General features: G+C 47.2%; 1 protein-coding gene and 1 long non-coding RNA gene across 2 annotated transcripts in view; one reads left to right on the forward strand and one right to left on the reverse strand.

Moving 5' to 3' along the window:
- The window catches only part of LOC137777946 (uncharacterized), a 137,355-nt gene extending 127,738 nt beyond the window's left edge, over positions 1-9,617 (reverse strand). Inside the window, exon 1 of the long non-coding RNA XR_011076684.1 lies at positions 9,440-9,617. This is a non-coding gene — a long non-coding RNA (uncharacterized lncRNA). The remainder of the gene's footprint in view (positions 1-9,439) is intronic.
- A 614-nt stretch (positions 9,618-10,231) lies between these two features.
- Positions 10,232-21,697, forward strand: part of KLHL29 (kelch like family member 29) — a 310,919-nt gene continuing 299,453 nt past the window's right edge. Inside the window, exon 1 of the mRNA XM_068564309.1 lies at positions 10,232-10,493. The gene's annotated coding sequence lies outside the window, so the exon portion shown is untranslated. The remainder of the gene's footprint in view (positions 10,494-21,697) is intronic.

Here is a 21,697-nt window from a genome sequence, read left to right on the forward strand (position 1 = left end):
GTTACAATCTCTTTACTCATCTTGAACTTCAATTTTCTCTTACCACAGTTTTCTTTTTCTTTTTTAGTCAGTAGATTGTTCTCCTCGGCAAAGAAAAAGGAGGTAAAATCCCGTTTTTTTGCTGCCATTCTAAAAGGCAAATAGCATCACGTTACTTGGTTTACTCTAAACCCATGAGTGGCTGGTTCCCCTTCGCCTCCAACAGGGATTCTCAAACTTCTCTAAGGTGCTTGTTAAAAATGCAAATTCTCCAGAGAATTCCCGTCTCAATTGCTGTATTAGTTAGGGTAACACTAGCTGCGAAAACAAACAAACCCAAAATAATAAAACAGCTCAAACACAATAGAATTTTATTTCTTGTTTTCTTGAAGCCCCAAACTGGGTGTTCCAGATCAGTGGTTGGCCCTCTCCAAACAATCATTCAGAGACCCAGAGCTTCCTGGGTTTTGTTGCCCTGCCGTCTTTAACATGAGGCTTCCAAGATTCCTGTGTTTGCCTGCATCAACATGGAGAGAGGGAAAAGAGTATGGAAAGCATGCAGGGCAGATTTTAATGGGTCAGGTCTGGCAATGGCACATATTACTTCTATTCATATTTCATTGACATGAGTGCACCTAACTACAAAGGAGACTAGGCAATATAGTCTAACTGCAAAGGACGCTGGGAGATGTAGTCCAACTGCAAAGGACGCTGGGAGATGTAGTCTAGCTCAGGAAGAAGAGAACATGGTTATGGTGAACTATCTGTCGGTGTGGATGTAGGGTTAGGCTTAGGAATCAGCCTCCCATGTGATCCTGATGTAGGACCCCACTTTGAGCAACACTGCCCCGTTAATCCCCAGTGTAGAGTCTCCGAGGCCCCATGTGAAATGGCCTCCTCTTTCTTTTCGAGCCCTGTCTGCACTCTCCACCCTGCTCTAATCGTATGAAGCCCCAGCAGCTTCCCCTGCCTGTCGTGTGCTTGGCGATTCTTGTTCTCCCTGCCCTTCCTCCTATTGTTCATTTGGCGAAACCCTGCTCATCCTTAAGGACTCAGCTCAAGTGCAATCTCTTCTGTACAGGCTTCCCCGACCTGCCTGCTCCCAAGTAGCACTGGCAGTGACCTTCCCAATGTCCCAGTGCTACCTGTACTGAATCTCATTATGGTATTGATCATGGCCTCGTTTATATGTGTCTTCGCATTAGACTGGAAGATCCTCGAGGGCAGCGACCTTTTCTTGATTATCTTTGTATCCTTAGCCCTTGGCACTCTGCCTCGTACACAGTGGCACTCAGTAAGAGTTTGCGCCACAGAAACCCGCAGTATTAGACATCTTACCACAATCACCAATCAGATCCTTTCTTGATTTTCTGCTCATGTCAAATAAGAAAAGCTGTTTTGTAATCCTGACCATTTTGCTGCCTTCATTAATTAGACCTCATTAGGTGTGTGTAACTCGACGACATCTATGCCCCTTCTGTCCTTTTTCCAGCTGCACTCAAAGGTGAACTTTCCCATGGTCACTCTGGTTTCATCAACACCCATTCCCACCTGACTATTTCTCTTCAAGAGCATTGGCAACTACACATTAAGAATTCTATCAACAAGAGTTCTTGAGCCATCTTTGGGAATCTCATGTAATGTCTCCTGATCTCTTGGGGACCTTCAGAAGCCTGAAAACCTGAAACCCAGTGAATACCTCCTACCATGCCCACTCTTCCCCTCCCTGAACCCATGGAATCTAAGACAATTGTTGTAGTAGTCAGCCTCCAATATGGCTCCCAAGGAGCCCACCTCCCAGTATCCACAGCTTTGTGTCCCTTCTCACATTAAACCTCTGTTGGTCTATGTTGTCTGCCCAAGATTATTATAAAAGACATTACAGCTTCTGTCTTGGCCTCTCTCTCTCAGATCACTTGCTGCTCAGGGAGAAGCCAGCTACCATGTCTTGAGGCAGCCCTGTGGAGAGACCCACATGGCAAAGAACTGAGGCTTCTAGCCCGCAGCCATGTAAGTGAGCTTGGAAGCAAATCCTCCAGTCCCAGTGGAATCCTGAGATAACTGTAGCCCCAGCTGACATCTGACTACAGCCTCATGGGAAATCCTGAGCCAGAGCCACCCAGCAACGCTGTTCCTGGATTCCTAACCCTCAGGCACTGGGTGAGATAATAAATGTTGCATAAGCTACTAAGGTTTGGGGAAATTACTAATACAATTGGGGGCTTCTCTCTTATTCTAATCTTAACTTCCAGTGTCCTTTAGGTCAGATTTCAGTGGCATGAGTGGTATGACCAAAGGCTGGGGATGCCCAGAGCTTACCAGTGTAAGGCACCTGGTATACGCTTACGTAGTGAAAAGGCACAACACGACATCAGACTTTCATTCTGATTTTGAGACGTGCATCCAGAATGAGCCAGCCACATCCCCCCTCTAGCCGATGGATTGTATCACACTCCCTCCTGATGAAAGAACATCTGCTCCTCTCTCTATGTGTCTGCATTAAAATTTTTAGACTCAGGATTCATCAATTCCCACATCCTTTGTTGTAAGGAGTATGAGAAAAAAATTTTAAAGAAAATTAAAGGCTTAGAACAGTGCCTGGCACATAGTGCTAAACTAATATCAGCTATTATTGATATTTTCATCATCGGTACATCATTATTTTATATACTGTCACCCCAACTAACATCTCTGTTGCTTTTGAACAATACATACACATCTACTGCCACATGTCAATCTTGACTCCCAGGAAAAGCAGCCCTGATTATAATGATGAGTTTATATCTGCAACCCTTTTAAAATCTTAAGTTCATTAATAGGATTTATCTGCAGATTGGTATATAACCATCTCAGATTCCAAATATTGCTCTGACTTTTTCCAAGTCCTAGGTTTTTCTAAACCTGCTATTCTAATGCTAAGTTCTGGTTATTTCTAATGAAATTTTACATTAGCCAAAACTCTCTGGCTAATTTTGAAACTGACCTGAAGCTACACTGAAATTATCAAGGGTTTAGAATTAAGCTAGAAGATACCTACCTGTTGCTTTCTAGGAAAACTCACAACCACCTAAATGAAATATGTCCAATTTGCAACGCTTTTCCTGAATTGGCAAAAAGTAAACCTATGAAGAATTTAAATGTTTTTTTAAATGTAATCGTCTGGTAAATATTTTTCAAAGGTTTAGAAGTAGTAAAAAAAAGTTAACACAAAGATCTGTAGTGTTACACTTTTCCACGATTAGCATTTGTCTCCAAAGTCTAAAGGAGAAAACTTTTATCTCAATAATACTACATTCTTCCATTTATAGCAATCTCTGATTTTTTAAAACACTTTCTATTCAAGACATCTTTTATGACCTGATACAAATGCGCCTTTCTTTATACAATCAGGTAACCTGGCGCATTTGCCCCTTTTTCCCTTAGAGATCCTAATTGTAGAACCCATTCATCTTGTGTGCCTAATGCCTCTAACCCCACGTCCTCCCTTTGGTTTCTATCTGTTCTATTTCATTCCCAAATGTCTCCTTTTGCCCCATGTTTTAACCTGTAAATTGCTCAAGACGTCTTGAAAGTAGGTAGGTCACAAGCCTTAAATAAATAAAAATAAATTAATGTGTTTCTGACCAGTTGTATATGAACGGAATGTCTACTAAATCAGCCACACATTAAATATCAAAGGGGAAAGCTTCACTTATGGGCAGCTCATGCATCCTTTTGTAATGTAAACTAGCAAATCCTTCTGTTTTATCATTTTGAATTCTCATATATCATATTTTCTTATATCAAGATGCACCTGGACCAGATGGTGATTTTTATCACAGACTTAGGCTATTTTTACGACCCTTAGTAAATATTCAGAAAGTACCCTGAGTTCAGGCCCTATTGCTTTTCTCTTCCTTGTCACCTCTGATTTCTTGGGGACAGAGCCTCCGGGGCCAATGTGTTGACAGTCATGTTTCCATCGGGCATGACCTCACAAATTCCTCCTTCCAGACACACTGCACATAAAGTGTACGCAGCTTCACAAATTCGAGTAGGGGTAAACATGAAGATAAAATACGGGGACACGTATTCCAAAAGACCCCAAATCGCTGAAACCATTAGATACTTCACCCTGCAAACCGAGATTTATCTCGGACTCCAAGAGTGCCTGCAGCTTGATTCCCAACACCCCCGTCTTTGGGGAGAATAGTGAACTTGTTCCCTGGAGGACGGGCTGCCTTTTGCTTATGAACATGACAGGCAGCCTCTAGCTTTGGGGATACGGAAATAAACAATAACTCCTGAGACAGTGTCCTGGACTTGGCCGTGTTCATGAAACAGCTGATGAAGATGAGATTTGTGGCCAAATGCTCTGCATGGTGGTCCCTCTGCCTCCCGCTGTGTTCCCCCCAACAGCCTGTGGGGACTGTGACACTCTCTTGGGCAGCCTGAGTCCAGACAGAGAGCAGAGAGCACAAGGGTCTCCGTCCTAGAGACAGAGCAGGGCAGTCACCTGCCCTGCATGGTCACTGTTCTGCTTCTGGCCCAGTTCAGGGCTGCAAAATGACCACACTAATGACATGGTCCTGGCCCCAAGTTCTACTGAAATCTCCGAGGGAGATAAAAGACATTGGCACCAGTGGGTTCTGGAGTCAAACGGGGAACCAGCAGGCCCGTAACCTCTTTACTCTTAAAAACAGCTTAAAAAATATGTATGCAAAGAACTATGAGGATTCAATCTTCTCTCAAAAGTCTCCTGAGTTTTCCTTTTGGTGAAAACCTCCTTCAATGATCGAAAGACTCCTCTAACACTCAAATAAAATCCTCCTTTCAACTATCCTCCCAATCACTTGGGTCTTCTTTTTACACTCTCTAATAGAGAAACACCAGGCCCTTCTTAAACGTCAAAAAAGTAAAGTGGAATTTTGGTCACTGTGAACAATTCAACACCCAGTAAATATGTATTGAGCAACTATGAAACCCATTCCTTTGACCACCGTGTTTGAAGAATCACTTTATCAATGGGGAGAGTAGAAACTGCTCTCTTGAATCGCCCGAGCAGGTTTCCTGTCGGTTTGGGAGTCAGAACCATCCAGGAAATTTGCTAGTGGCTCTGTCTAATTAGCACTCCTGCCACCTGCAAACTGGTACTAAAAAAAGCTGCTGCATTCCCGCCATTGAAAATGCCAAAAAAGACACCACCGGTTTCACTCTGAATCTTAGAATCTAATAGTTCACTGATTTGGGCAAAGAAGGAAAACACATTTTCATTTTCACCCAAAGGAAATGACTGTTACCAGCAAGCAGTGTTTCAGAAACTCTCACACTGGGATGAGTCCCCCAGTCCAGGAATCCTACTCCTCTACCCTCCTGGCCCCTGCCTTCCCCTCTGGCTGCTCTGGGCTCCTCTGCCCCCCAGGAAAAACCTCCTCATTCCTCAGGTCTAGTCTGACACCCACCCACCCATCCTGACCAGCCCCACTCTTACAGATCATCCCCTGCATCCCACAACACTTGGAGTCTTTTCCCCACATCTGAGCACTCAGTTATGCTTCTTGATAACAACTGTTGTTACCTTAGCCTCTGTCAAGAACAAGAACCAAGTACAGTAGTCCCACCTTATCTGCAGGGAATCCGTCCCAAGAGCCCCGGTGGATGCGTGAAACCGCAGACAGTACCAAACCCTATAAGCACTGACTTTTTTACTATACCAATGGGCAGGTAGTGTACACAGCATGGATACGCTGGACAAAGGGATGATTCACATCACGGGCAGCATGGCATGAGATTTATTCACACTACTCAGAATGGCATGCAACTGAAAAACCTATGAATTGTTTCTTTCTAGAATTTTCCATTTAATATTTTCAAACCAGGGTTGACCACAAGTAACTGAAACCGCAAATAAGGGGGAGGGGGAAAATCCTGTATTGTATTTGGATGCCTCAGCCCCTTTTGGGGAACAGGCAGGGTAAACATGAGCAGAGTGAGAAGCACCTTGTACCTTCCCTATACTCCTGAGAGCACCCAGCACAAGGCTGAGCATGCAGGAGGCCCTGTGCAAATGGCTGATTGCATGATTAGCATGTGCCTTTGCCACGCATCCACAGAGCAGGGTGGCCACAGTGAAAATACAGCAGCTGTGACTTCTTACTTCCTGCTTTAATCAACACCACGGGGTTGAAATGCAGGACACACAGTAGGTGCTAAATAGATTTTTATGGATTGATTAGCCACTGGAGGGACAGTGACTTATGTGGGATTTATTCATGCTTTTGATGCCAAATGGGGGTGGTTTTAGTGGAGCAGAATGTTAGAAAGACAAAACAGCAAACACAAAACCAGACCAGCAGAGAGGCTGGCTCCTGCTCTATTTATACCCATTTCGCTCCTGGAAACAGATGTCCTCTCAGACCTGAGGGTTTCTGATGAGGCGTCTACTCTTCCAAGTGACCTGTGCATTCAGTAAACAAAGAGATGCTTTTCCCTCTTCTACATCAGCCCTCTGTGTCCTAAGACTGATTTCCAGTCCTGACTCCAGGACTGGCTGCTGAAAGAGGCAAAATCAGCATCCACTGTGTCTTCTCCAAGGGAAAAGCACTGGGTTAATGACAAAAGAGACTGCATTTGTGTGTTGAGGATGGTGAAAAGAACAAAGGCTTTGGAACCAACCAACCAGACACAAATACCAGCTCTGCCATTTACTGGCTGTGTGATTTCAGGAGATCACCTACCCCCTCTATGACTCAGCGCTTGGGGCTGATAACACTAATTCCACAGGTTGCTATGATCATTGACCAGGTATTGTGGGTAGAATACCTGGTACAATGGTTGGCACATTGCAGCCACTGAGTAAACGATCGTTTTGTTGTGATTACTATTATAAATACAAACAGGGAGGGAAGTCCGTCTCAGCCACAATGGGCGCTCCCAGACAGTAATGCTGTGGCTTCCTCTGGTGCCTCTCCAGGTGACGGCAGCAGCCTTTCCAGCACAAAGTCCTTGTCTGATGGACTGTGCAAATAATGGTCTATGCTCTGAGTGGGAAATGCATGTTCTGCAGCATTCCAGTCTACCTCCCTGGGCCTCACAAGTCCACTCCTTCACAACCCATCTGCTTGGAGCAGACACATTAGTCCTGATCTCAGAGCCCAGCTTGGGGCATCTTCGTCAGGACAGGGAGGGCTGGCTTTTGAAGCTCACTCTACAGAGCTTGATCCCGTGCTTCATGGAGAAATCTTTGACCGGGGCTGAAGAAGCTCTCACGTGTAACACCGAACAAATCGCATCTACCACAGAGAGAGATCCATGCTAACCATGGAGCTTATCCCAAATACCACAAAGCAGGGCAGTGAATAACCCAGGACAGATCCCAGCTATGGGCAAGGTCTACACAGAGAGATCTCTTACACAACACAGAGCAGATCCACTGTATGTCACCAAGAGCCTGGGGGAACAGGGGCAGATGACATGAACAACAACACTTCAGGTGAAATGGAGTTCATGTCTAGACCAGAGCCGACCCTTCCTAAGTCCAAACCCAAAAGTTCCTAGCTGGGCGGAGCCCCACTGCAGAGGAAGATCTCAGCTTCAGACTCTGGAAATCCTTATTTGTATTCAGGCTCTGGGGATGAAAGAAGGGTGTGGTGAGGAGGGGGTAGACTAGCCCACCCACGGTGATTCTAATTCACACAGCTTTTCTCATTCTCCTGACAGGCTGGCACCCCCCCACACACCCCCGCCCCACCCCCCCACCCCCACCCCGTGAGCCGTTATCAAGATCCAGCCCTGAAGGCGTTGCAGCGCTCCTGAACCGGCACCCTTGGCATCACCCGGGTGGATGCACATTCAGCACAGTCTCTCTTCTCTGATAATGCCAGCAGGGAAACTGGGAGAATCCTTACACCTTCACCTAGAGATGTAGCTGAGGAAGGATTCCTGGAGTGTGTATTTCCTGCTTTCATTTGAGGATCATTCAAAATCACATCAGACATTATGAGTGCCTCAAATTGCCAGATTTTAACCTATCCCTTAACCCTGCAAACCTTAGCCACATTTCCATAATGTCTACACCTGTCCTATGTGCCACTGCTCCAGAATGTAGCCTGGTGGATCCCACAAGCTCACAGTTGGTGGACCCATGCAGATCATTTCAGAGGACAGCTTCCTACAACATGAATGAACATTGACTCACCTGTGCCTTTGTTCTCTTTGCATTCAGTGCTTGAGGTGTTACCTGAGTCTTTTTTTAAAACCCCAAGTAATCCTTCTTTCTCCTTTCTCCCATCTACATTACCCTTCAATCACTTTTCATATACCACGTTAAGGCCATGGCATTCAAACCACATCTCACGTTCCTCTTCAGGTTGTTGGAGGAGCTTTTGTACCCCCACTCCCACCTGTTCCCCCTTCAAGGCACCCTCGATCACCCTCACTTAAAGACATACCACTTCTCCTGGCTGACCCCACCATCAAGGGGGGATTCCTCGCTGCAGTGCTTTACTCTGTCCTCTCCCCACCGCCAGGCTTCACACACCAAAACTTCTTTCGATTTTTTTTCTTTTTTCAGAAAATGCAGTTACTCTAATACCAATGGGCCCTTTCCCTGGTGTTCTCATTCCCTTTCACTGATGGTCCTCCTGCTACTCTCAGTAGATGATTATTATTTATTATTTATCAGCCTCCACACTGTACTCTGCTTCCCACAAGATATTAAAGAAGGCACAATCCTTGCACCGAGTTTACAGCCAAGGAGAGAAGAGGCCTGGATTCAGATATCACAGGAGTAAGCTGAAAGAGATTTACCAACAAACCCTCCCCATGTCCTGGCAGATGGGGGGCGGGGCCTGGCACAGCCCGCCCCGGGCTGGCTCCGCCCAGTTCAAGCCAAATAGCAAGCAGCTCCCTACCTTTCCACACCCACCTCCCCAATTTCTACCCAGGCCTCGAGCCTCAGCGGCTTCGCCGGGGAGGCGGGGGGGGCGGGTTGTTGAAGCCCAGAGATGGGGGATGGGGGGAAAAGATATATTTCCTCTGAAATTCAAAACCAAATGAGGAGGAGGTAGGGGAGGAGGGAGAGGGCAGGGAATAAAAGCCAGATCTAGATCTACCAAAGAAGGGAAGACTGGTGCTGAAATGAAATGTTCTGGCACAATGGAAAGCCCGCACTGGGGCTGCCACGGGCCTCCAGCCAAACCTTTCCTATCAAGGTTGAAGTTAGGGTCTGTGTAGACAGCGTGTGGAGACGGGGAAGTGATGGAACTAAGAAAGTCAGTGTAGACAGGGTGGGAGTCAGTGTAGACATGCAAGGCTGGGGTGGCCTGAGTAGAGGCTGTCTAAACAGAGAGGTCCTGTGTATTCAAGAGGGTCAGTGTAGACAGGAAAGTCCGTGTACACCGAGGAGAGTCGAGGGTCGGTGGTCAGGATTTACAGGGCTAGCCGTGGTTCTTCAGAGATTTGGACAATTCCTGCTCCTTACCGTGGCTGGAGTGTCATAGGGAGGGCGGAAGCTGAAAGACGATTGGACTTTTCGTTCTCAAACTTTTCCGCCAGTTTCCTCAGGTGTTGAGAGAGGACGGGGAGCTCGCCTCGGTACGGTCCGCCAACCCTGGGCGGGCGGGGCCGGGAGGCCGGGGCCCAGGAGCCGGGGCCACGCGCCGTGCATCTGCCGGGCGCGGCCGCCGAGCGGGCCGAGCCGGGAGCCACCGCAGGGGGGCGGGGGCGGCGGACGGAAGGACTGACACAACCGCGAGCACTCCGCCCCGGCCCGGCGCGCGGCTGCTGGGTATCCCTCGGGCCCGGGGAGCAGCGCTGGGTGCCCGGCCGGGGGCGCCCCGCCTCCCCCACCCTCCGCCCCCGCCCACTCGGGCGCCCGTGATTGGCTCCGCCCGCCCCTGGCTGCACGCCGCAGCCCGCCTCCCTCGCAGCTAAAGCAGACGGTACCCAGAGCGGAGCGAGCCAGAAGGGAGCATGGTCACCGCGCCGCGGCCGCGCCAGCCCCCGCGCCGCCGCCGTCCCAGCCGCCGCGGATCTAGCTGCAGCTCCAGCCCCGGCCCCGGCTCCGCAGGGCCCGCCCGCAGTCCCGGCGGCCGCCGCGCCTGAGTGCAGCCCCCGCCCGGAGCCCGAGCCCCAAGCCCGGAGCCAACCCTAGCCCCGCGGCCGCCGCGGCTGCGGGGAGAGCGGGGGGCGGGGGGGGCGATGCTGCCGGAGCCGCCGCCGCCTCGGTGAGAGCCGCGCCGCGCCGCGCGTAGCCGCACAGGCTGACAGACAGAAGGACTGACTTCCCTCTCTCGGGCATCCTTCCTGGGCTGCCGGGAGGCGGCGGCGGAGGAGGAGGAGAAGGAAAAGGGGGAGAAGGCGGAGAGCAGGAACGCGAGGAGGTGGACCTGGATCCGTTTCTCCCGGCCAGGACCCGAGCGGCCCCAGCTACAGCTACCCGCAGGCGCCGTCCCCTATCCATCAGCCCTCCTGCGCCCACTCGCGACCCCAGGCTCTCTGCGCGTCGGACCGGGGCCAGAGCCGCGCGGCCGGAGGTAAGAGCCAGGCTAGGGCGCCAAAGATGCGGCGCCGGGGACCCAGGGTCCTGGAGGCTGAGTGGGGCCGGGCCGGGCTTGGGAGCGGGGCCCGAGTACCCGGAACGCTGGGCTCGGCTCCCGCGGCGGCGGCGGCGGCGGCGGCAGGAGCCTCCCGCGTCTGGACTCGCAAGGCTGCAGGAGCCCTTGCGCCTGCGCTGCTCCAGGGGGGAAAAAAGGCGGGGGGGGGGGAAACTTCCTGCCCCCGGGTGTGTATGCACAGGGGCTGCCCGGGGCCAATGTCGCTGTGGTAGGAGGCCCTGGAAGCGAGTGTGACCACCCCCCCAGCCGAGGCAGTTCCTCGGCTGGGCCCGACAGCATGCGTCCCTCTCCAAGCCGCCTCCCCTGAGCGGCCCAGGGCCCGAGCCGGGCTGGGGGCCAGGAAGAGGCACCGGCGGGCTGGACCCTGGGGGCGGCCACGCGTCCGGCCTTTGGGGAGGTGCGCGCCTCTGTGCAGCGGGAAGCCAGGTTGGGGTTTCTGACCCCTCCCGTCCTCAGACCCGCATTTGGGGACCTGGTCTCTTCACTCAATCCCAAGTAACTTTCGAGGTAGAGGAGCGTGAAAACCACAGGGAGGAAACCCATACAGACCTTGTTGTGACTCGCCTTCCCTTAACATCTTGTGGGTGCCAGCGTGTTTTGGGGCGGGGCGCGGAAAGGAGAGCGTACGGGGCTGGTGAAGCGGCTAGGATGTGTGTTGGGTGGGGAGGGGTTGTTTATGTGCGGGATAGTGTGGACGGGGAGAAGTGTAATGTGGGAGTGTGGACGCGCGCCCCGACTGCCGCGGGAGGTGCCAGGTGGCAGAGGGCTCACGTCCGGGTCTCTGTGGCCTGGAGCGAGCCGAGAGCGCGAGGGTTATATGCGGTCGCGGCGCGAGTGCGGCCGCTGGGCAGTGCGGGTTCTGGGCCCCGAGGGAGGGGAGAGCTTGCCCGGGGTCGGGAGAGCAGAGTCGAGAGCCCGGATAGGTCCGAGGCAGCTCCCGGGCAGGTCGGGTCTGCGTTGGCTGGGGAAGGCGGAGACGCGCTGCCTGCCTGCAACCAACGGTGATGGGGCCAAAGCGCGAGTCTCGGATGCCTGGGTCCGCTAGCTGAGAAGCCAGTTGTCGTTCCTGAGCTCTGGAACCCAGTGGTAGACACGGTCAGTTGGTGGGTCCCCCCCCGCGGGTCCCTAGGGAGCCGCCGCCTTTGCCATCACTGCCCATCTGCAAACGCTCTCCTCTCTCTCTACGGTGCTCGCGCCGCGGCGCGCCCGGGGCGAATCGTGGACCCAGGTATTTATGCAGCATTAGGCGAGACCTCGGCGCTGGAGGGACGGGACTGCTGAGGACGCCGATCTGCTGCTGTCCGCGAAACTTCCACTTCGTCAGCTCAGTAAAGTCAGGCTCCACTGCTGCAGGCTCCAGCCTCTCACCAGCCGAGCTATACTGGGATTCGGACTCCTCTTGCAGTGACAGATCTGTCCTGGTTACAGCTGTATTTACCCTAATTTCAGTCGCTTTAAAGTCAACCGTCTACTCACTACAGAGTTCCTTTTCTTGCCGTGCGGTCTTAATCTCCAACTCAGCCCTGGGAGGGCAGATTTAAGGAATTATTTCGGTTTAGGATGAATGACAGTAGATTTAATTAGCCCACCTCATTCGTGATGTTTTTAAAAATTACAATGGAGAGTGCAGAGCTACTTTTTCACTCTTTTTGGGGGGGAGGGCATGATGAACAACTTTATTGATTGTTCATCCCGACTCTTGGCCAAAACGTCGGGTAATTCACAGGTGAATACTTTAAAGGCTGGCTGGCATGCATGTATTTGAGTAGTCACATATTCTAGGCATTTATACTAGTCTGGAACTGTGTTCCACTGGTGAATATAGTCTCCGTCCGGTACATTGTTCTGAGTGCAGTTGATTTATCATCCTGCTATAAATCAGGGAATTACTAGCATATGTGCCCTTAAACTCTATATGAATTTAATGGCATTTAAATTGGTTTATGGGCTGATGTATTTAACCAATTTTAATAACTTTTCTGCACAAGCATCTTATAAACCGTACTTGTCCATGATTAAGAAAAACATTTTCTTCTGTTCAGTCTCTCCATTTCTAGCACAGTTAACAGAAATTTATAGGTCTCCAACTTTCATTTGCAAGCAACAATCCAAACGAAATACCTAGAGTTGTACTGAAATAAAATATCCTATGGTAGCCATGGTAACAAATAGATTAAGGGTTACTGGTTTTCATGTGTATGTGACGGAAGCGAGGAATCTAGGTTGTGTCTTTTTAATTATGCTTCTAATGAGTGGTGGTCATACTTCAAGTACTCAATGCGGGAGATAAACAAGACTGAGAATTCAGTTTTGTGAGAGGTTTATTGGAACAAAGACTAGTAGAGCCCAAGAGAATGACTTCTGCTAACTGCAGCTCCTCATATCCAAAAAAGCAAATGGATAAAACCTTTTTTGTTTTTCAAGTAGATGAGAAATGAGTTAGTCCCTTTAAGAGTAGAAAATTTATTTTCTAAAAGAAAAGGAACCTTTAAATCCAGCCCGTGTTTTCTAGGAATAAACATGTTAGAAGTGTGGATGTTGCTGTGGATTGTCACAGGTGTTATCGACACCTGTCAGTCTAAGTGAGGCATGTCATTAGTGTATTCAGATCTTGCCTGTTTCAATATTCATGCATTTCCATGGTGATCTGTTCCATTTTTGTTTACTTAGTCAACCTTATAAATCTTTGGCGTCAATTTCAGTTGTGCCATCTTTTTTTCTTTCATTTATCAATTGATTTGGCTGCAAATCATTCCCAGTTTAAAGCGTTTCCTTTTTTTTTTTTTCTCTCTCTCTCTCTGTCTGCTAGTTCCCAAAAGTTTACACTATTCCTGGTTGCACACATATATAAAAGGGTTAAATTTTTTTAATCGACTCAAATAACACCACTGATGCTAATGTAGTCTTTTAGCATCTCATTTGATATGTGTGTGTGCATGGGGTTTTTTTGTTTGTTTGTTTTTCTTTTTTCTTCCAGCAGGCTTACCCTAAAGCTTTCTCACTTTATGGCCTGGAGATGTCAATCCAACCCAGCAGAATTGACTAAAGGTTTCCCTCCCTTCCTTCCTTCCTTCCTTCCTTCCTTCCTTTTTTCCCCTCCTACCCTGTTATGGTTCAAGGATTCTTTATGTCTTCAGCTATATCTGGCTTAAACAGACTTCTGGACTTTTTGTGCTGGAACAAGCCTGTCCTCCTAGGATCTTTTCTCATCCAGTAGTAGCCAAAGACAGAAGGTTCTGGAGCATCTGAGGCTTTTTCTGAATACGATATACGTTTAGTCACAGCATATAGTGTCTCTAGGATCATTGTAACATTGCAAGTTCACTGAACAGGAAGCTTTGCTTAAATGCGAGTGATGATTTTGCTCACCCACTTTCAACTTTGCTTTCTAATGATGCAGTCCCATGCTCATCACACCCTGTATATTTCAGAAATATCAAGGCAAGCATTAGCACGCTACTGACTTATTAGGATCAGGCAAAATAATTGGAGCACTTAAGTTCAAAGTCAGATGGAGAAATGGAATCATAACCAATCTTGTGATTCTGTAATCGGTCAGCTAAGTGCCTACTTGGGGGTAGGGGGAAGAATAAACACCATGAATAAGAAATCCAGCCTTTGGTTGTGGTGGGTGAGGCTAACCAAAGCAGAAACCATGTGGGATGACTGGAGAATAAGAGATCTCTTTGCAGGGAATTCCCTGGTGGTCCAGTGGTTAGGACTCAGTGTTCTCACTGCCGGGGCCCGGGGTTCAGTCCCTGGTGGGGGAATTAAGGTCCCGCAAGCGGCGTGGCAAAAAAATGAAAGAAAGAAAGAAAAGAAATCTCTTTGCAGACAGATAAATCACATGTAAACCCAAATGTTTAGAAACTGGAAGAATGTAGTTTATGCAGAAGATTGTCGTTTGTTATTACTCAGGAAATCGGGATTCATCTCCTAACATGCTAAAAAAAAAAATAGTCTGAATAATTTTGGTTAAGAAGGAAAAGTGTGTCAGAATTTTTTACCTGCCTGCTGAGATCAAGGTCACTCTGAAAGCAAACTCTGGTTCTTCCTACAACAGCTACCCGCTTACTTTCCTGAAGTCCTAGGTCAAAAAGGTAGTCTCTGCTTTCTTTAAGGAAATCACTTGAAACCAGGGGAACTGAAGCTGAAAAAACAAAAAAAAAAAAGATGAGGTAGGTTGATCATTGGAAGTAGCAACACGATTATTTGTGAAATAAACTTTATTGTCTTGGGGCTTCTCCACCTTTAGGGAGGGAAAGGGAAGATTTCTCATTTCCCATGAGAGAGGATATCTGCATGAAATTCACATGGCTTGGACTCTTGACTCTGCAGCAGGTGATGATGATTCAGAAACTAGAACAGGGATGGTTGAGCATTGTGAAAGTGATCTGGTTTGGGCCAAGAGGTCAGCTCCCCAAACATTCGATGGCTGCCATTGGCCCCACAGGTGTCAATTTTTTGTAATTATTTTCTAGAGTTTTGAAATTTTTAAATCATTGACTCTTTTAAGGATATATGTGTGTGTATGTATGTACACACATATATACAAATATATATAAAATGTGTATATATACACACATATATACAAATATGTATTCTGCCACTTTATTTTTTTAAATTGTGGTAAAAAGAAACACATAACATAAAATGTATCATCTTTACCATTTTTAAGTGTACAGTTCAGGAGTGCTGATATTTATATTGATGTGCAATGGATATCCAGAACTTTTTCATCATGCAAAACTGAAACTCTATGCCGATTAAGCAGCAGCTTCCCGTTTCCCCCTTCCCCATTCCCTCCCTGGCAACCACCATTCTACTTTCTGTTTCTATACATTTGACTACTTTAGATATCTCATGTAAGGGGAAATCTTACAGTACATGTCTATGAACATGGGTGTGCAGATATCTCTTCAAGATCCAGCTTTCAATTCTTTTCCATATATACCCAGAAGAGGGATTGCTGGATTCTCCCACTTTTTACATGGATATGTTACACTGATCCTCTGTTTAAGAGACATGGTAAAAATGTAGTCAACAGAATACAGTCAGAGGAAGAATGCAGTGGATGTGACTGACATTTGTTCTTCCTTTTCTGTGGGTACATTTCCTCACAAGTCTCTCCAATCTCTTATGTTTTGCTTTTAGGGCTTGCCTGAGTTGCAGTGATATGGCACAGTGGGTAAAGGCATGGGCTTAATGTCAGAGTTGAAGTCCAGTGCTTGGTGCCTACTAGCTGTGTTACCTTGGAAAGATCCTTAATCTCAGTAAGCCTCCATTTTCTTTTATGAAAATGGAAGGAATAATCGTGGCCAAGATAACTCCGGTAAAACCTGCATCACAGTGTCTGTCTGGCCTATAGAAGTGCTCTAGAAAGGAGAACTTCGGTCAAGTAGTTGTGATAGAAAAGGCAGCAGCAACCCCTGGAGATCTCAGAAACCATAGACACCTATCCTGTTAAATTTGATCATACATGTTTTCATAATATGCCAGGGTGTATATAAATACATTGTATTCTGTGAGTCTCATTAGCAGGACTTATTCTGAAACGAGATTTGCATCACAATTACAATAGCTAAAAATATCCTTGAGTGCATTTGATATAGGAACTTTTAATTCCATTGTTAGTATCATAATTTTAGAGTTGATGTGGATTTTAGAGGTCAGCTAATCTATTATTCAATCACCAAACCTGTATCAAGCCCCAGTAATATAATAATAATAGCTTCCAGTTATGGCTGACCACTATATTTTAGTACTTTACATACATTACCTCTAATCCTCATATCAACGATGAGAGGTAGGGATTATCCACATTTTGCAAATGAAGATGAGGCTCAGAAACATAATCAACTGGCCCAAGGCCATGAATCTAGCCTCACTGTACATCTGGGTTTGAACCCACATCCATCAACTACCAGTCTGTCTTGTCTTTTCGGTGTGTGTATGGTGGGGCGGGTGTGAGACTCCAGACTGGATCTCGATGCGTTTGCACCACTACACGCTGCCTGCTATGCACCAGGTACCGCGCTGTCTGTGCTAATTAACATTTTAAGTAAAATAATTCTACTAGAGGGAACGTGAACTTTAATAAGAATATTGACCAGGTCCAACATTCACAGTACTTTGGGATTTGCTTACCTGCTTCCATTTCCTCTGTCTCCTGGAACACTAAGGAGAAGAACTTTTAGATGTTTGAATGGCAGCTGTTTCCATGTTGAGCCAGTGTAATAACTAAATAACGAAGTAAGGAGTAGAAACAATGTAGAGGGGATTAAGGATACATCCAGGACCGCTGAAGACTGATCTGGGTGTGTTCACTTTTGAATCCCAGTGCCTAACACAGTGCCTGACGCAAAACTTGATAGTAAAACTATTTGCCTGGATAAATTTATGCCCAGAGAAGGTGTCAGGTAATAGACATCAAAGGCTACTTTTTGGAGTTCCTTTTCACTCAGTTAGCTGTGTAGCTGTATCTTCATGGTTTTTCATTGTGTGGAATTTTAGATGCTGTATTTGGGCATATATCTATTAAATATGCTTGTTGATGAATTCTGACTAATCTAAATGGAATCTTTTAGGATTTATGACTTGAGACTTGAAGACTAATTTTCTTGGAGCTTCTTCATTCCAGTGATAACTCGAATCTATTTGGCACTTGTGAGAGTCGACGCAAAGTCCGTCCTAGCCCGTCCTTCATATTACACTTACTTGTGAGGTGTTGTCCCCACTTAGATTTTTTAATTTGTGGCATTTCATAAAAGCATTGTTTTAAGGGAAAATAAAACACCTTGCAATCATAGAGACCACTATGAAAGGTCAATAACACTGTATTTTCCAATTTCTGTCCTATTTGAATTCTTTGGGGGGGAGCGGGTTGGTTGGTTGGTTTTGGGGATGGATAAGAGGATGTGAACAGAACCTGGGGCAGACTCCACAAAGATGTGTTTGCTCCCTGTTTTAACTCTTCTAACCCTCACTCAGGCAAGGAATGACTTCTCCAGTTTGAGATTCACTGTGAGAAAGGCATGGCTACAGTACCTTTGATTGAACTTGTAACTGAGTGATCCCACAGGAAATGATGCTGGGTGAGGGTGCGGCTCAGCTCCAGCACCTCCCCCTTCCTTACTCCTGGGCTTGTTTCTCCCCTCAAGGTAAAATCAGGCAGGAGGCTTTCTGTTTCTTCAGGCATCCCTGCAAAGCTCTTAGAAGCAGGGTCAGTGGTGGGGACAATGAAGCAAGAACAGACAAGAGAACTCTCTGTCTTGTGAAAAGCAAAAGCTTAGGCCAAATTAGAGACCTAACAGTTGCCAGATCATCCCTGTTTTCCTTTTGGATATTTAGCAACATTGAGAAGTAGTGGGGAAAGGTGAAACGTGCATTTTAAAAAACAAAACAAAAACTTACCTTTCTCTTTTATCTTCTCTTTTCAAATTTCCAGCTTTAAGCATTTGCTTTCGGATCAAAACTGCAGCTGAACTTAGCCTCCTAAGGAACTGTAATGATATATTCATCTCCTGGTGCTTTTAAGCAAGTATAGACTCAGTAACTGTTTACTGAGCAGGTACAATGGAGAGAACGGTTCCTTTCATGCGGCATCTCTTTTGTTGCTCACCTTGTGATGTGGGTGGCATTATTCCTATTTTGCAGGTGAGTTCTAGAGAGACAGAGCATTTGCCTGAGGTCAGATCAACAAACACGGGTGGCTGGGTGGGTTAAAGGAATGCACAAGCCTGGCCTCCAGACGACTGCCAACCTCTAAAGAAGGGAGAGAGCCAGTATTCCCTTTCATACAGAATATAAATTGCTTATTAAAATAACAATATATACACACTTAGCCACATTGCTCACTGATTACCACAGTTGACACAATAAGTTGAGGTCCAGCTAATTTTATTTTAAGGCTTGAAATAAACCTGAAAGTGAGACCCGTCAATATGATTTCAAATTCCTTCACACTGCCATCATCGTTTGTAAACTGAACAAAAGTTCGATTCTGAGCTTATCTTGAAGGCTTAGGTCTAACTGACTACTTATCCTTGTGGTCAGAAGGCTTCTTAGGGTGCCCTGACTTACATGGATGAGAATCAAATATTCGAGGATTAAATGGCTTCCTGTTTACAGTGCTTAGAACAATACCAGGCATATCGTAACTGCTGTCTACATGTATGGGTGGGTTGGTTTCTGCTAGAAAAATCATGTGAACAAGTGGTTATTTCTGGATTCATTTTGGGAATCACGACCTCCTTGAAGACAAGGACCAGCTTTGTCTTTTAGCCTTGGGCTTGACACATGTTGGGTACTCACTGTTCAGATGCCCTGAGATGTGGCCCCGACCATGAGCTCCCAGTCAACTCAGAAGCCCGTGGCATGTGGAGAGCAGGTGGAAGAAGATCAATGAGGGTCTAGTCCAGCAGTTTCCTGTGAAGTTCTGAAAGACAGACCACAGGGAAAGAACCTGATCCTGAACGCTGCCACGGGCATCCACGCAGTTCCACCTGGGCACCTAGGTTGGGCACTGCTGCTGCAGGCCAGGCTATCCAGGCCAGTAGAAAATGATGCTACTCTAGCCCTGGTCCTCATGCTGCCAGACCGCAAATCGGTTACCAGCCTGAGACAAGATAAAACGGGAGTAAGCATTTAGAAACTTCTGTTGCATTTGGCACTGCCTTGACAGCCAAGAGCGTGATCCTTGGGCTCCTCTCATTGAAGGTGTGGACCAGTCTGGGCCCACGTCACACTCCCATGTGCGTTGCAGTGTGTGGTGTGAGCTGTGATCTAGTCGTGCATGCTAAGACCACATTTCGGTTCTTAACAGATTGGAGATACAAATAAAACCCCCAAACCTGGTCTTTCACCACAGATAGGGGTAGAGGGCAGCGTGGGAGCCTAGATGCAGTTGTCTTGCCAAAGCACGTGCAGTGATTTTCTAAAGCTCTGATCTAGAATCCCTTATCAGTGAGGCCAACCTTGCCACCTTTGGGACAACAAGCGGACTGAATTTTGGCCAGTCCGTCAGTGCTCCCTGTAGCGGGGGGAGCTGCCTGATCTGTTCTGTCCAGAAAATGATTACCATGTTGGGTGGGCTGTGAAGAGGGGTGTCTGCTCTGTGTTTATGTGCAACCCCAGTTGTTTCCCTCATGCTGAGTGAGAGCTTCAGGGTCTTAGCTCAGGAACCTCATACCCACATTCGTATGAGGCCATTTTGTTGCAATTCTGCACTGTTTTGACTTCTTGAGCCATGCGTAGGTTATTTCTGCCATTGAGTTAGCTTATTTGTTTGGGGTAGGCTATTCTGCCATTGAACTAGCTTGTTTGGTTGATCTGAAGAACTAGAAGATGACCATACTCTGATTCTGGCTTTCCAAACCAAAAGCCAGGGCCACCGAATTTGGGAAGTGTCAGTGCCGCATTCGGAAGCCGGATTAGTGAGACCCGGAGGCTGCGTGCAGCAAGTGTGTCTGGCTGATCTTGCTAGCGAAGAGCCTGCTGTAAGTGGAGTGCTGTAATCTATTCGGTTCATGCTGTTCCAACCAGCTTTAATCATCGAAACTTGAATAATATTCAAACTGTGAAAGGAACCTTTTTCTTGCTGAAACCTAGGTGTGCCAAGTAGAAGCTCTGAAGCTTCTCAATCTACTGATCTATGGCAACACATTGCAGGGAAAAAAAAAAAAGAGGAGTACCTGGGTTGCTTCATGCCTTGTGGGAAAACTGCCTTTTTCCACAATTAAATGGCACTAAGATCTAAAATTTCCTCCTTTGCCCCCAAGGAGAAGAATGATTTTCATGGAAACCATGCTTCATGGAAGTCACTTTTTTCCTCTCCATGAACTCACCACCTCTATTGTAACTGAAGGGACATTTTTTTTCACTGGCCCTAGGTCTCCAGCAGGGTCTGCTCTGGCACCCCTGGGGGAGAGGCCTGACAGTGTAGAAGCCCACGGGGCTTTCTGGAGGGAGGGGATGTGGGTTGTGTGACCCGGAAGACACCAGCGACTGGGGACTGGGACGTGAGGGGAAGGTCACAGGCAGCAGTGGGGAGACTAATAGGAAAGCAGCTCGGGCTAAGATAAAGCCACACAACCATTATCCTGTGGCAAGGGCTCCAGCCCTGCATTTCCAGATGGGCTGTGGTGACAGCCCCTGCCTCTCCCATGCTCTCTCCCTCACATCCCCGAGTGAAAAGGGCATTCCAGAGCCACCACCCTGCTCAGGTTCCCACCTAGGAATTTAAAACTTCTCTCCCAGATTCTGCAGAAAGCACAAAAAGCCCTCTTTGTTGGTGAGGACTCCTGGGGAGGTCACAGGGGTGGGGTGGGTACTCACTGAACTGTGAAGTCAGAGTTCAAGAGCTGTAACTGTCAGCTGTTTTTATTCCAGGTGTGCCTCCCAGGACATCTGGTCTTCAGAAACATTTTTTTGATATCTGGGATAGACACCAAGGCCAGGTATAATCTCCTTGGTCCTAGGAAAAGGGTCAGGCAGTTGCCTGTCTGACTCTTGACTCCTGTGCTCTGTGTGACCAAGGGACCATTGGGGGTAGGGACGGGGACATGAGATTAACATCTAGGGACTGAGCATGTGACAGTGGGAAGGGCGAGACTGGGTTCTCAGTCCTGCACAAAGTTACAAATAAAACTTATTTACTTTCAACTCAACAACAAACAGACAAACAGCTTGATGTGAAAAATGGGCAAAGGACTTGAACGGACATTTCTCCAAAGAAGATATACCAATCACCGACAAGCACATGAAAAGATGCTCAACACCACTAATCATTAGGAAAATGCAAATCAAAACCATGATGAGACATCATTTCACACCCATTAGGATGACCATTATTTTTAAAAAATAGAAAATAAAAAGTGTTGGTGAGGATGTGGAGAAAGTGGAACCCTTATGTGCTGCTCATAGCAATATAAAATGGTGTGATCACTAAGGAAAACAGTATAGAGATTCCTCAAAAAATTAAATATACAATTATCATACAGTCCTGTAATTCTGCTTCTGGGTATATACCCAAAAGAAGTGAAAGCAAGGACTCAAATAGATATTTACACACCCATGTTCATAGCAGCATTATTCACAATAGCCAAAAGGTGGAAGCAACCCAG

Source organism: Eschrichtius robustus, chromosome 15, assembly GCF_028021215.1.
Source record: "Eschrichtius robustus isolate mEscRob2 chromosome 15, mEscRob2.pri, whole genome shotgun sequence".
NCBI lineage: Eukaryota > Metazoa > Chordata > Mammalia > Artiodactyla > Eschrichtiidae > Eschrichtius > Eschrichtius robustus.